Consider the following 13,497-nt stretch of genomic DNA (forward strand, 5'->3'; position numbering starts at 1 on the left):
CCATTCTTTCAGCCAATTTCCTACTGCTGATTTTGATTCTGCCTTATCTGAGTTTTTGTTTTTTACAGATTTAAGTTTACTTGGTGCCAATATATTTTTAAGACTCTTTCCTTTTTTATATGTAAAAGTAGGTTTATTTTCCAAGTTTGGCCTAAGGATTGGATCTGACTTAAGTAGACGCCAGTGTTTCTTGAAAATATTTTCCATTTTCCTGGTACCCTCATTATAGGTATTAATAAATCTAGGTTGATTCATTGTACCTACTTGTGATTTAATTACTGTATTATGTATTTTGGTCCCTAGCATTTCAGTATTTTCTTCCTTATTGGTTTTGTTACAGATAATTGACATTCTATCCTTGCTTAGTGCTTTAGCCTTAGCTTGCTGTATAATTTCATGATTATACCCTTTCTCTAAAAATTTATTTTCTAATATAAGGGCTTCTGATTCAAAGTCGGCTGGGTGTGTACAATTTCTTCTGATACATAGAAATTGACTGTATGGAACATTGTTGATCCAGCTTTTCTTGTGAGCACTCTTTGCTTGTATAAAGCTGTTGCAATCAGTTGTCTTACGGTAGTTTTTTACTGCAATCTTACCTGTGCTATCTTCAAACAATACTAGGTCTAAGAATTCTATTTCAATTTTTGAGTATGACTTGGTGAATATTAAATTATAATTGTTTTGATTAATGAAACTCATAAAGTGCTCTATTTGGTCTACCTCCCCCTTCCAAAGGATGATTATATAATCTATATACCTTCCATAACATAGTATATTGTTGGTAAACGGATTGTTTTCCCAGATAAATTCATTCTCGAATGCATTGACATAAAGGTTCGCATACAATGGGGCAAATGTAGTCCCCATCGCTGTGCCCCTAGTTTGAAGATAAAATTGTTTTTCAAAAACAAAATAATTATGATATAAAATAAAATTAATACTATCTACAAGGAATTCTATATGTTTATATGGAATCTGCCATTTCGTCAATTCTTCCTGAATTTTCTGGACCCCTAGTTCATGTGGGATACATGTGTAGAGGGCTGATATATCACACGTTAGCCATACCATGTTATCTTCCCATGGAATGCCCTCAAATCTTTTAATTACCTCCGTCGTGTCTTTTAAGTATGCTCTCGTGTTTTTTACTAATGCTTGTAGGTAAAAGTCCACATATTTAGATAAACTGTCACAGATAGATCCGATACCGGATACTATCGGCCTTCCCGGTGGATTTACCGGGTCTTTGTGAACTTTGGGTAAATGATATATGATAGATATGTTGGGTTGTGGCGTGAAGATGAATTTATATTCTTCACTATTCAATATGCCGTCTGCTTTTGCTTTATTTAGCATTTTATTAAGTTCTTTATTATATGTTTCTGTTGGATCACTGGAGAGAACCTTATAGGTTTCTGTGTCATTCAGAAGATTATATGCCTCCTGTATATATACCTCCCTTTTCTGGATAACAATGCCCCCGCCCTTGTCGGCGGGGCGTATTATTATCTCATCATTGTCTGCCAACTTCTTGAGAGATTTTCTTTCTTGTATTGTTAAATTATCATTGTACTTATTAACAAAACTAGTTTCCTTCTTAAATTGTTCCTCTAGGTCTTGCTGGACTAATTTGGTGAACATGGATAGCTGTTCTCCTTGAGACCCTACTGGGTTGAAAGATGATTTTGCTTTAAAGGTGGAATGGTGTATTTCAGGCTCAGTTTCATGTAGGGACAAATTCAATGCATCTATGTAATCATTGGAAAGTTCATGTGTACCGATATGTAGAATATCTGCTTGAGTGGAGATAGAATCAGTAATACTGGGATATGGGGTATTATTTAGGTTTTCTAAATATTTTAAAATATTCAAAGTACCTAGATCGCCTGATTCAATATAATTAGAATTTGGTACATCCCTATTTAGAGGATTCTTCAAAAAATATCTTTTTAGAGATAGGGACCAATTGGAATCAGAAACCACCAGAACCCCAGCAAGACAGGACAAGACAGAGAAAAAGATCTCTAGAAAGAGAACAAGAGGAAATAGAGCAGGAAAACAGTTACAGACAAACAGGAAGAATAAGAAAAGAATGAGTCAGGCTAAAAAAGACATTTTTAATCTAGCTAACATTGATCTAGATCATAACGACATTAATCTCTTACAGAAAGGTCTGAATTTTGCACCTAAATCAAGACCTAATAAATTTGAAATGTATGTGGATCTACACAAATACGTTAGAAAGCTCACCCTAAAAAGATATTTTTTGAAGAATCCTCTAAATAGGGATGTACCAAATTCTAATTATATTGAATCAGGCGATCTAGGTACTTTGAATATTTTAAAAGATTTAGAAAACCTAAATAATACCCCATATCCCAGTATTACTGATTCTATCTCCACTCAAGCAGATATTCTACATATCGGTACACATGAACTTTCCAATGATTACATAGATGCATTGAATTTGTCCCTACATAAAACTGAGCCTGAAATACACCATTCCACCTTTAAAGCAAAATCATCTTTCAACCCAGTAGGGTCTCAAGGAGAACAGCTATCCATGTTCACCAAATTAGTCCAGCAAGACCTAGAGGAACAATTTAAGAAGGAAACTAGTTTTGTTAATGAGTACAATGATAATTTAACAATACAAGAAAGAAAATCTCTCAAGAAATTGGCAGACAATGATGAGATAATAATACGCCCCGCCGACAAGGACGGGGGCATTGTTATCCAGAAAAGGGAGGTATATATACAGGAGGCATATAATCTTCTGAATGACACAGAAACCTATAAGGTTCTCTCCAGTGATCCAACAGAAACATATAATAAAGAACTTAATAAAATGCTAAATAAAGCAAAAGCAGACGGCATATTGAATAGTGAAGAATATAAATTCATCTTCACGCCACAACCCAACATATCTATCATATATCATTTACCCAAAGTTCACAAAGACCCGGTAAATCCACCGGGAAGGCCGATAGTATCCGGTATCGGATCTATCTGTGACAGTTTATCTAAATATGTGGACTTTTACCTACAACCATTAGTAAAAAAACACGAGAGCATACTTAAAAGACACGACGGAGGTAATTAAAAGATTTGAGGGCATTCCATGGGAAGATAACATGGTATGGCTAACGTGTGATATATCAGCCCTCTACACATGTATCCCACATAAACTAGGTGTCCAGAAAATTCAGGAAGAATTGACGAAATGGCAGATTCCATATAAACATATAGAATTCCTTGTAGATAGTATTAATTTTATTTTATATCATAATTATTTTGTTTTCGAAAAACAATTTTATCTTCAAACTAGGGGCACAGCGATGGGGACTACATTTGCCCCATCGTATGCGAACCTTTATGTCAATGCATTCGAGAATGAATTTATCTGGGAAAACAATCCGTTTACCAACAATATACTATGTTATGGAAGGTATATAGATTATATAATCATCCTTTGGAAGGGGGAGGTAGACCAAATAGAGCACTTTATGAGTTTCATTAATCAAAACAATTATAATTTAATATTCACCAAGTCATACTCAAAAATTGAAATAGAATTCTTAGACCTAGTATTGTTTGAAGATAGCACAGGTAAGATTGCAGTAAAAAACTACCGTAAGACAACTGATCGCAACAGCTTTATACAAGCAAAGAGTGCTCACAAGAAAAGCTGGATCAACAATGTTCCATACAGTCAATTTCTATGTATCAGAAGAAATTGTACACACCCAGCCGACTTTGAATCAGAAGCCCTTATATTAGAAAATAAATTTTTAGAGAAAGGGTATAATCATGAAATTATACAGCAAGCTAAGGCTAAAGCACTAAGCAAGGATAGAATGTCAATTATCTGTAACAAAACCAATAAGGAAGAAAATACTGAAATGCTAGGGACCAAAATACATAATACAGTAATTAAATCACAAGTAGGTACAATGAATCAACCTAGATTTATTAATACCTATAATGAGGGTACCAGGAAAATGGAAAATATTTTCAAGAAACACTGGCCTCTACTTAAGTCAGATCCAATCCTTGGGCCACACTTGGAAAATAAACCTACTTTCTCCAACATAGGTGTGTCCGGTCCACGGCGTCATCCTTACTTGTGGGATATTCTCTTCCCCAACAGGAAATGGCAAAGAGCCCAGCAAAGCTGGTCACATGATCCCTCCTAGGCTCCGCCTACCCCAGTCATTCTCTTTGCCGTTGTACAGGCAACATCTCCACGGAGATGGCTTAGAGTTTTTTAGTGTTTAACTGTAGTTTTTATTATTCAATCAAGAGTTTGTTATTTTTAAATAGTGCTGGTATGTACTATTTACTCAGAAACAGAAAAGAGATGAAGATTTCTGTTTGTATGAGGAAAATGATTTTAGCACCGTAACTAAAATCCATGGCTGTTCCACACAGGACTGTTGAGAGCAATTAACTTCAGTTGGGGGAACAGTGTGCAGTCTCTTGCTGCTTGAGGTATGACACATTCTAACAAGACGATGTAATGCTGGAAGCTGTCATTTTTCCCTATGGGATCCGGTAAGCCATATTTTATTACGATGGTAAATAAGGGCTTCACAAGGGCTTATTAAGATTGTAGACTTTTTTGGGCTAAATCGATTCAGTTTTAAAACATATTTAGCCTTGAGGAATCATTTTATCTGGGTATATTGATATTATAATATCGGCAGGCACTGTGTTAGACACCTTATTTCTCTGGGGCTTTCCCTAAGCATAAGCAGAGCCTCATTTTCGCGCCGGTGTGGCGCACTTGTTTTTGAGAGGCATGGCATGCAGTCGCATGTGAGAGGAGCTCTGATACTTAGAAAAGGCTTTCTGAAGGCGTCATTTGGTATCGTATTCCCCTTTGGGTTTGGTTGGGTCTCAGCAAAGCAGATACCAGGGACTGTAAAGGGGTTAAAGTGTTAAAACGGCTCCGGTTCCGTTATTTTAAGGGTTAAAGCTTCCAAATTTGGTGTGCAATACTTTTAAGGCTTTAAGACACTGTGGTGAAAATTTGGTGAATTTTGTACAATTCCTTCATGTTTTTTCGCAATTGCAGTAATAAAGTGTGTTCAGTTTAAAATTTAAAGTGACAGTAACGGTTTTATTTTAAAACGTTCTTTGTACTTTATTATCAAGTTTATGCCTGTTTAACATGTCTGAACTACCAGATAGACTGTGTTCTGAATGTGGGGAAGCCAGAATTCCTGTTCATTTAAATAAATGTGATTTATGTGATAATGACAATGATGCCCAAGATGATTCCTCAAGTGAGGGGAGTAAGCATGGTACTGCATCATTCCCTCCTTCGTCTACACGAGTCTTGCCCACTCAGGAGGCCCCTAGTACATCTAGCGCGCCAATACTCCTTACTATGCAACAATTAACGGCTGTAATGGATAATTCTGTCAAAAACATTTTAGCCAAAATGAACCCTTGTCAGCGTAAGCGTGGCTGCTCTGTTTTAGTTACTGGAGAGCATGACGACGCTGATATTAATATCTCTGAAGGACCCCTAACCCAATCTGAGGGGGCCAGGGAGGTTTTGTCTGAGGGAGAAATTACTGATTCAGGGAACATTTCTCAACAGGCTGAACCTGATGTAATTGCATTTAAATTTAAGTTGGAACATCTCTGCATTCTGCTTAAGGAGGTATTATCCACTCTGGATGATTGTGAAAAGTTGGTCATCCCAGAGAAACTATGTAAAATGGACAAGTTCCTAGAGGTGCCGGAGCTCCCAGAAGCTTTTCCTATACCCAAGCAGGTGGCGGACATTGTTAATAAAGAATGGGAAAGGCCCGGTATTCCTTTCGTCCCTCCCCCCATATTTAAAAAATTGTTTCCTATGGTCGACCCCAGAAAGGACTTATGGCAGACAGTCCCCAAGGTCGAGGGAGCGGTTTCTACTTTAAACAAACGCACCACTATACCCATAGAAGATAGTTGTGCTTTCAAAGATCCTATGGATAAAAAATTAGAAGGTTTGCTTAAAAAGATGTTTGTTCAGCAGGGTTACCTTCTACAACCAATTTCATGCATTGTCCCTGTCACTACAGCCGCATGTTTCTGGTTTGATGAGCTGATAAAGGCGCTCGATAGTGATTCTCCCCCTTATGAGGAGATTATGGACAGAATCAATGCTCTAAAATTGGCTAATTCTTTCACCCTAGACGCCACTTTGCAATTGGCTAGGTTAGCGGCTAAGAATTCTGGGTTTGCTATTGTGGCGCGCAGAGCGCTTTGGTTGAAATCTTGGTCGGCTGATGCGTCTTCCAAGAACAAGCTACTAAACATTCCTTTCAAGGGGAAAACGCTGTTTGGCCCTGACTTGAAAGAGATTATCTCGGATATCACTGGGGGTAAGGGCCACGCCCTTCCTCAGGATCGGCCTTTCAAGGCGAAAAATAGACCTAATTTTCGTCCCTTTCGTAAAAACGGACCAGCCCAAAGTGCTACGTCCTCTAAGCAAGAGGGTAATACTTCTCAAGCCAAGCCAGCTTGGAGACCAATGCAAGGCTGGAACAAGGGAAAGCAGGCCAAGAAGCCTGCCACTGCTACCAAGACAGCATGAAATATTGGCCCCCGATCCGGGACCGGATCTGGTGGGGGGCAGACTCTCTCTCTTCGCTCAGGCTTGGGCAAGAGATGTTCTGGATCCTTGGGCGCTAGAAATAGTCTCCCAGGGTTATCTTCTGGAATTCAAGGGACTTCCCCCAAGGGGGAGGTTCCACAGGTCTCAGTTGTCTTCAGACCACATAAAAAGACAGGCGTTCTTACATTGTGTAGAAGACCTGTTAAAAATGGGAGTGATTCATCCTGTTCCACTAAGAGAACAAGGGATGGGGTTCTACTCCAATCTGTTCATAGTTCCCAAAAAAGAGGGAACGTTCAGACCAATCTTAGATCTCAAGATCTTAAACAAGTTTCTCAAGGTTCCATCGTTCAAGATGGAAACCATTCGAACTATTCTTCCTTCCATCCAGGAAGGTCAATTCATGACCACGGTGGATTTAAAGGATGCGTATCTACATATTCCTATCCACAAGGAACATCATCGGTTCCTAAGGTTCGCATTCCTGGACAAACATTACCAGTTCGTGGCGCTTCCTTTCGGATTAGCCACTGCTCCAAGGATTTTTACAAAGGTACTAGGGTCCCTTCTAGCGGTGCTAAGACCAAGGGGCATTGCAGTAGTACCTTACCTGGACGACATTCTGATTCAAGCGTCGTCCCTTCCTCAAGCAAAGGCTCACACGGACATCGTCCTGGCCTTTCTCAGATCTCACGGCTGGAAAGTGAACGTGGAAAAGAGTTCTCTATCCCCGTCAACAAGGGTTTCCTTCTTGGGAACAATTATAGACTCCTTAGAAATGAGGATCTTTCTAACAGAGGCCAGAAAGACAAAACTTCTAGACTCTTGTCGGATACTTCATTCCGTTCCTCTTCCTTCCATAGCTCAGTGCATGGAAGTGATCGGGTTGATGGTAGCGGCGATGGACATAGTTCCTTTTGCGCGCATTCATCTAAGACCATTACAACTGTGCATGCTCAGTCAGTGGAATGGGGACTATACAGACTTGTCTCCGAAGATTCAAGTAAATCAGAGGACCAGAGACTCACTCCGTTGGTGGCTGTCCCTGGACAATCTGTCTCAAGGGATGACGTTCCGCAGACCAGAGTGGGTCATTGTCACGACCGACGCCAGTCTGATGGGCTGGGGCGCGGTCTGGGGATCCCTGAAAGCTCAGGGTCTTTGGTCTCGGGAAGAATCTCTTCTACCGATAAATATTCTGGAACTGAGAGCGATATTCAATGCTCTCAAGGCCTGGCCTCGGCTAGCGAGGACCAAGTTCATACGGTTTCAATCAGACAACATGACAACTGTTGCGTACATCAACCATCAGGGGGGAACAAGGAGTTCCCTAGCGATGGAAGAAGTGACCAAAATCATTCTATGGGCGGAGTCTCACTCCTGCCACCTGTCTGCTATCCACATCCCAGGAGTGGAAAATTGGGAAGCGGATTTTCTGAGTCGTCAGACATTACATCCGGGGGAGTGGGAACTCCATCCGGAAATCTTTGCCCAAGTCACTCACCTGTGGGGCATTCCAGACATGGATCTGATGGCCTCTCGTCAGAACTTCAAAGTTCCTTGCTACGGGGCCAGATCCAGGGATCCCAAGGCGGCTCTAGTGGATGCACTAGTAGCACCTTGGACCTTCAAACTAGCTTATGTGTTCCCGCCATTTCCTCTCATCCCCAGGCTGGTAGCCAGGATCAATCAGGAGAGGGCGTCGGTGATCTTGATAGCTCCTGCGTGGCCACGCAGGACTTGGTATGCAGATCTGGTGAATATGTCATCGGCTCCACCTTGGAAGCTACCTTTGAGACGAGACCTTCTTGTTCAGGGTCCGTTCGAACATCCGAATCTGGTTTCACTCCAGCTGACTGCTTGGAGATTGAACGCTTGACTTTATCGAAGCGAGGATTCTCAGATTCTGTTATCGATACTCTTGTTCAGGCCAGAAAGCCTGTAACTAGAAAGATTTACCACAAAATTTGGAAAAAATATATCTGTTGGTGCGAATCTAAAGGATTCCCTTGGGACAAGGTTAAGATTCCTAGGATTCTATCCTTCCTTCAAGAAGGATTGGAAAAAGGATTATCTGCAAGTTCCCTGAAGGGACAGATTTCTGCCTTGTCGGTATTACTTCACAAAAAGCTGGCAGCTGTGCCAGATGTTCAAGCCTTTGTTCGGGCTCTGGTTAGAATCAAGCCTGTTTACAAACCTTTGACTCCTCCTTGGAGTCTCAATTTAGTTCTTTCAGTTCTTCAGGGGGTTCCGTTTGAACCCTTACATTCCGTTGATATTAAGTTATTATCTTGGAAAGTGTTGTTTTTAGTTGCGATTTCTTCTGCTAGAAGAGTCTCAGAATTATCTGCTCTGCAGTGTTCTCCTCCTTATCTGGTGTTCCATGCAGATAAGGTGGTTTTACGTACTAAACCTGGTTTTCTTCCAAAAGTTGTTTCTAACAAAAACATTAACCAGGAGATTATCGTACCTTCTCTGTCTCCAAAACCAGTTTCAAAGAAGGAACGTTTGTTGCACAATTTGGATGTTGTTCGCGCTCTAAAATTCTATTTAGATGCTACAAAGGATTTTAGACAAACATCTTCCTTGTTTGTTGTTTATTCAGGTAAAAGGAGAGGTCAAAAAGCAACTTCTACCTCTCTCTCTTTTTGGATTAAAAGCATCATCAGATTGGCTTACGAGACTGCCGGACGGCAGCCTCCCGAAAGAATCACAGCTCATTCCACTAGGGCTGTGGCTTCCACATGGGCCTTCAAGAACGAGGCTTCTGTTGATCAGATATGTAGGGCAGCGACTTGGTCTTCACTGCACACTTTTACCAAATTTTACAAGTTTGATACTTTTGCTTCTTCTGAGGCTATTTTTGGGAGAAAGGTTTTGCAAGCCGTGGTGCCTTCCATTTAGGTGACCTGATTTGCTCCCTCCCTTCATCCGTGTCCTAAAGCTTTGGTATTGGTTCCCACAAGTAAGGATGACGCCGTGGACCGGACACACCTATGTTGGAGAAAAACAGAATTTATGTTTACCTGATAAATTTCTTTCTCCAACGGTGTGTCCGGTCCACGGCCCGCCCTGGTTTTTTAATCAGGTCTGATAATTTATTTTCTTTAACTACAGTCACCACGGTACCATATGGTTTCTCCTATGCAAATATTCCTCCTTAACGTCGGTCGAATGACTGGGGTAGGCGGAGCCTAGGAGGGATCATGTGACCAGCTTTGCTGGGCTCTTTGCCATTTCCTGTTGGGGAAGAGAATATCCCACAAGTAAGGATGACGCCGTGGACCGGACACACCGTTGGAGAAAGAAATTTATCAGGTAAACATAAATTCTGTTTTTACATATAAAAAAGGAAAGAGTCTTAAAAATATATTGGCACCAAGTAAACTTAAATCTGTAAAAAACAAAAACTCAGATAAGGCAGAATCAAAATCAGCAGTAGGAAATTGGCTGAAAGAATGGAAGGGAACTATGAGATGTAATAAACCGAGATGTAATATGTGCAAACATATAAATAAAGCACCAACATTTTCTAACAGTGAATTGACCAACACATATAACATAACGTTTAGAAGTAACTGCGATTCCACGTATGTGGTATATTTGTTAGAATGTGGGTGCGGCCTATTATATGTAGGCAGCACGAAACGTAAAATAAGAAGAAGAACTAATGAACACATTTATAATATAAAAGAAAAACTGCTCAAACATAGTGTACCCAGGCATTTTTTAGAGTGCCATGGTAGCAACCCAAGTTCACTAAAAATACAAGTTATAGACTGGGTACCCCCTTCCAACCCAAATAGGCTACTAGAATTAAGGAGACTTGAAACTAAATGGATCTATAAACTTAAAACACTTCAACCACTTGGTATGCATATAGATATCGATGTAGCAGCTTTTATCTAAATCGTATTTTTAGGAGTTAAAATAATTTAAAATAGTTACAACTAATCCGTTTTAACAATTACATATCAAATCTACTTTTAGACATTTTTACAGTATTTATTAATTCACTTCAAATCAAATATATGTTTTTAGAAGTTTAGAGGATATATATCTTTCCTTAAGATTTTAATATAATATACAATCAATTTTTAAACTATATATATCTTTTATTACAAAGTTAATATATTTCTTCAACGTACCAATTCATGGATCTTGTTGTTACCAGTACTCTAATCTATCTTTATAACAAGCATTTATCAATAATAAATAATAATAATGATAAACACGAAAAACAACAATAACATAATGAAAAACATTTGTTCTTAGTATAATATCCCACATAAATCTGAGTATTCCCTACTTGAATATCAGTATGTCCCTTACAAACAATTGAATATTCAACAAGATATGCAAGGGCAACACGCTCAATTATTTAGAGCATTCAAATTTTAATAGGTTTAACGATGCCCCGTTAACATATAACATCTAACATTTAACATATAAAGTTTGCATACTGTGAATGAACCGCTGTTCTCACAAATACCGGTAATTTTTAATGTAGAACGTTGAAAGGTTTTTATAAATTGTAAACATTATTAATTGTCATCAACTGTTAAAGTTTAGAAATGTAACTAATGCTGTATTTATACTTTTACTTTTGTTGTAACTTTATTAATTTTATATGTAAGGTAAATACGATGAATTTGCCTCTCACTATTACTATCCAGCCACATACGGGTATCAGCACCTGTCTGAACCTTTACTATGAGCAATATCACAGGAGCTGCTGTTCACACCTCTGAGCTCCGATTGGACAAACTTAGCTTAACGCTTGGAGCAATACGATAGGAGCTCCTGTGCACACCCCTGAGCTCTGATTGGACGAATTGAGTTCAAATAGAAAGAGCGCTTTTCTCAACACATCTGTCATTAAACCCCTCTTGAAGAAGCCCGGCCGCTGACCGGGGGAAACGCGTCAGGGTATTGGACTGACAATTCAGGTTGGAATACGTTAAAGGGTCCTGGTATCCTGCACTCACAACAGCCACAGGTTTTGCTGACACGGTATCCGGATTCACCTGTCAGTCACTCCCAGTGTAGCACCGCTCGATTACAACAAGCCGGCTGTGAGAAGCAATAAGAACTTTTACCACCCACAATCCTCCTAATTGCAGCAAATTCATTTTTATCTTGTAAGTGCATATATTTATGTATTATATTGTGTTATTAAACGCTTTCACTTGAGTCCTGCCTTTTGCGCCATTTCTTCTCTCTCCACATATACCTGTTCCTGCATATCAAGCCCTGGTTGAGAAATACCAGGCTGGATTAAAGGCAGCAAGGTTTGGGCACAGTGACTTCCCTGGAATTGAAGGGATTACAGAAACCAACTACTTGGAAATATTCTTTGAAAATACTGACAAACACTCCTAAACACAGGAAGTTTTTTTTGGATTCACTTACTTCCACTAAAGGTATTGTCCTTTCTTATTATCTGATCAACTTGCAATATTGCAATCATCATTTTTTTAACAAGAAGGACATAATTGTAAATACACATTCAAGTTCAACATTTTTCTGGGTATAGCGCATTTTATTACTATTGTTGTCTAAAGATTTTAGGAAGACTTCCAGTCTATTTGTTATCTTTTCTGGTTCCAGGAAAGGTCAGAAGGCTTCCGCCATTTCTTTGGCGTCTTGGTTAAAGTCTTTGATTCATTATGCTTATGTAGAGTCGGGTAAGTCCCCGCCTCAAAGGATTACGGCTCATTCTACTAGGTCAGTTTCTACTTCCTGGGCGTTTAGGAATGAAGCTTCGGTTGATCAGATTTGCAAAGCAGCAACTTGGTCTTCTTTGCATACTTTTACTAAATTCTACCATTTTGATGTGTTTTCTTCTTCTGAAGCAGTTTTTGGTAGAAAAGTACTTCAGGCAGCTGTTTCTGTTTGATTCGTCTGCTTATAATTTCAGTTTTTTTCATTATAAAGATTAAAACTTTTTGATTTGGGTTGTGGATTATTTTTCAGCGGAATTGTCTGTCTTTATTTTATCCCTCCCTCTCTAGTGACTCTTGCGTGGAAGTTCCACATCTTGGGTATCTGCTATCCCATACGTCACTAGCTCATGGACTCTTGCTAATTACATGAAAGAAACATAATTTATGTAAGAACTTACTTGATAAATTCATTTCTTTCATATTAGCAAGAGTCCATGAGGCCCACCCTTTTTGTGGTGGTTATGATTTTTTGTATAAAGCACAATTATTCCAATTCCTTATTTTTTGATGCTTTCGCTCCTTTCTTATCACCCCACTTCTTGGCTATTCGTTAAACTGAATTGTGGGTGTGGTGAGGGGTGTATTTATAGGCATTTTGAGGTTTGGGAAACTTTGCCCCTCCTGGTAGTAATGTATATCCCATACGTCACTAGCTCATGGACTCTTGCTAATATGAAAGAAATGAATTTATCAGGTAAGTTCTTACATAAATTATGTTTTTTTTATCTGTGATTCAGGCAATTTAAAAAAAAGTTTCCAATTTACTTCTATTATCAAGTTTGCTTTGTTCCCATGGTATTCTTTGCTGAAGAGATACCTAGGTAGGTGCCTCAAACACTACAAGTCAGGAAATAGTCCTGTAATCTAGTTTTCTTGCAAATGCTGCCTTATAGTGCTCCAGACACATGCACTCTCCTGTGTTTATGTCCCTGCTTTTCAACAAAAGATACAAAGAGAATGAAGAAAATGTGTTCATAGAAGTAAATAAGAAAGTTGTTTAAAACTGAAAAAAAAATGGGTTTCATGTCCTTTTAAAGAACAAAATCCTACGTAACGCTAAAAGCAAAATCTCTCTTCGTACTCACCTGGATGCTTATTTATACTCTCCCCACAGTCGCCCTTCACTGTTTTTTATAATTTGGTGTAGCTTTTAGG

This window comes from Bombina bombina, chromosome 2 (assembly GCF_027579735.1).
Source record: "Bombina bombina isolate aBomBom1 chromosome 2, aBomBom1.pri, whole genome shotgun sequence".
NCBI classification, from domain to species: domain Eukaryota; kingdom Metazoa; phylum Chordata; class Amphibia; order Anura; family Bombinatoridae; genus Bombina; species Bombina bombina.